General features: G+C 27.2%; 1 protein-coding gene across 2 annotated transcripts in view; it reads left to right on the forward strand.

Annotated features, from left to right (window-relative positions):
* The first annotated feature begins 3,098 nt into the window (after positions 1-3,098).
* LOC107874336 overlaps positions 3,099-3,494 on the forward strand; it is a 15,566-nt gene continuing 15,170 nt past the window's right edge. The window contains exon 1 of one of the 2 annotated variants that reach the window (XM_047412921.1): positions 3,099-3,208. The gene's annotated coding sequence lies outside the window, so the exon portion shown is untranslated. The remainder of the gene's footprint in view (positions 3,209-3,494) is intronic. The other variant, XM_016721153.2, reaches the window with a different exon arrangement.

Here is a 3,494-nt window from a genome sequence, read left to right on the forward strand (position 1 = left end):
ATAACTTAAAAAATATAGTTATTGCAAGGAATAAAACCAGAAAAAAGAGGGAATATAGATTTGTGTCATTTTTGTTTTTTTCTTCTTGTTTTTATTTAAAATTTTAATGACAACGCCGGCCTTTTTGTGACACAAATGTGGTTAATTATGTCATCTACAATTAATTTTATAATGATTGTTTCCCAATCATAAACAAAAAAACTCTCAACTTAAATAAAAATATAAGTTAATTAATTATTTTTTTAGTTTTCATACTTTCCTTTTTCAAACACTTTAAGTTGTATTTTTTCATCACATTGAAAAAGAAAAATTACAACTTATAGTACTTTTCATATAGTTTTTGAATATTTAAATTATAATTTTAAAATATGAAATTAATAATCTAATTTAATAACTTTGAAATTAGTCAAATTTGACTATTGAGAAATAAGACATAACAACTATTTTAGAAAGGACAGAGTAATTTATTAAGTATTAAGTCTGAGCTTTTTAGTGTTAATTTTTTTTTTTTTAAATTATTCACATGCTTCCAACAAGAATATAGAATATCCATAGTTTATTCATTTTAACGAAAATGTACCATATCTGACTCTTGATTCTAAGTGGTCAAATTTCTTCAATAACAATTGTCATTTTTTGACTTGGCTAATATATTAAAAATAAATATATAATAATATTTCTTCAGTTTGAAAAATTAATGAATAATTTATTATCTTGTGTTTATTTTATTCTTGTTACTAAATACTACTCCTATTCACTGTTAAATACATTTTACAAAATATTAAATTTATTATATTAAAAAAAGTGATATAATAAAATTACTCATGTTATTTATTTATCTGAAATTATATTTTTTTTCTTGCAAAATCTCCCACTATTATTCTCTTAAAAAACTATGGTTCTTTCTCTCGTCAAGAATTTTTAGTAATTATTCTTTGGCCAATCTAAGTTTAGTGAACGAGCAGCAAAAAAGGACAATGTTTAGAAAAATAAATTGATTGTTTATTTATTTTATAATATTCGGTAAGTAATTAAGCAAAAAAATATTATTTAAAAAATATATGTATATAATCTAGCAAAATATTATAGGGTGGGAGGGGGTGGGGAGTGGGCTTCGGGAGTACGACGGGAGGCGAGATGGTCAAGGGTTGAGGGTTGAGGTGTTGGTCGGTAGGGGGGAGACGATGAACTTGAAATGTTATTTATGGAACTTGTTTTTCTACTTTCCTTACAAAAAAATATTTTTTTTATTGAAAAATATTTTGACCAACCGAATATGGAAAGATTAGAAAACACTTTAAGTGTATTCCGTATGAAGGAAAATATTTTCAAGAAAAATAAGTAAGAAAATCACTTATTTTCTTATGTTCAGTATGTAAGAAAAAAATTATCTTAAAAACATTTGTATATAATATTAATATAGGGACTAGGTGTATTGGTGAAGTGGTTAATACATTGATTGTTGATGGTGATAGTTGATTGTGGCGGCTGATAATTGTTGTTGATGATATCAAAAGCTAATAATGGCAGTGAAAATGACGATGGTGGTTGGTGATACATAATGATAATTGATGGCGGTAGTTGTTATAGTAATAATTGGTGGTAATGATTGTCAATGATGGCTGGTGATGCATGGTGATGACTGACTATTGTGATTGGTGATAATGTTGGTTGTGGGTTATGGGCGCCTACGATAACAATGATAATTGATAATGGTAGACGGTATACTATGAATATTGATGGAATAGTAACAACTCGTCATCTTATTCATGTTTAGACTTCGTTACAAATTTAATTATTCAGATCTATTCATGGCTGATTGTAAAATAAATAAATAAAAGCACTTAATGATCAAGACATATATTAAGCGGAAACAAGTGAAGCCTAAAACCTCATTTATTTAATGTTTATTTAAAGACTTTTATAAAAATGGTAGTTCACTAATTTCATCCATTCACTTGAATGTTACTATCATCATTATCCATCATTATCAACTATTGCCATTATCGTCAGCCGTTATCAGCCACAAGTCATATCCACCACCACCACCATTCGCAGTCACAACCACAAGTACCATCACTGTCAATCACTATAATCAGTTGTCACTATCTAACCACTATTATCATAACAATCATTGATCACCACCATCGATTAGTCAGTACGTCATATATGTCAACCACCAACATTAGCTACAACTTATCAACCACCACCACTAGCTATAACCATCAACTTTTACTATGAGTCATCATCACCACTAGCTACGACCTACACCAACCATTATAAGTTAATATCATCTCCGGTCGGTATCCACAACTGCTACTGCTAGCCATCACCACTAACCACTTCCATATAATTTTTAAGCATGTTTGGTTGATATACAACATTGGATTAATTTAGTATTATATTGAATCTTATATTTATTGATTTTAAGTAACTATATATTTTATACATTAAGGTGTTCCAAAACAAAAAACCTTAATTATTTGGTACTCAGATCTCAATAAAACATCTTAACATTTTAGATATGTATTCAGATTCAAACATTTAAATCTTACTACACATTATAACATTCATATATATATATATATATATATATATATATATATTCAAATTCAAATATCTTAATCAAAATGAAAACAAACGAGGCTTGATCGAATATAAAACTCCCTTTCTTTCAATTTATTTGATCTAATTTTCTTTTTAGTGAGTTTCAAAAAGTTTGATTCCTTCCGTTTTTAGTAATTCTTTAATTCCAATTTTACATGATGTATTTAAGGTCACAATATTAAAGAACATTTTAGTAAGTTTAATATATTGTTCATTTTATTAAACGCCGTGCCAAGTTTAAAAGGTCAATAAATTTGAAACGAAGGAAGTATTAATTTAACGTTAACCATATTAACTTGGCATATATAATTTATTACATACTTTAGTAGGAATAAATATTATATGTTTCCCTTTTCTCACTGTTTTTTTCAGTACTTAAACGGAGTTCACAATGTCATAAAGTGGCATAAGCTGGAATATCCCATGCATAATACTAATGTTTTAAAAAAATAGTGTAAAATTAATTGTCGGAATTAACTAAGAAGAAGTGATGACTATATATATACACTTTGTCTATTATCATTGTGAAATTAAGAAGCATCTCTTTTGTGTTACTAAATTCATATATATTCTCAAGTTGAACCTCAACAAGTTGTCAAAGGTTTGGTTCTTTTTTTGCCATTTGTCATTTGAATTTTCAAGTCTTTAATTTAATTTATTTAATAGTCCTATATTTAGTTGTTACAAATCGTCTCATGATGTATCGTATTATATTGTATTGTATTGTTTTGATGATATAATGTTTGATAGATTACATTTTTTTATAGTTACATCATGTCACGTAATAAGCAATTTGAAGGATAAATCTACACGAAAAGTAAGATATTCGGGTAGAGCTATTATAAAAATGTGAGATAAGCATTTAGGACCCCCTTGAACTATATATG

This window comes from Capsicum annuum, chromosome 1, assembly GCF_002878395.1.
Source record: "Capsicum annuum cultivar UCD-10X-F1 chromosome 1, UCD10Xv1.1, whole genome shotgun sequence".
Taxonomy (NCBI): Eukaryota; Viridiplantae; Streptophyta; class Magnoliopsida; order Solanales; family Solanaceae; genus Capsicum; species Capsicum annuum.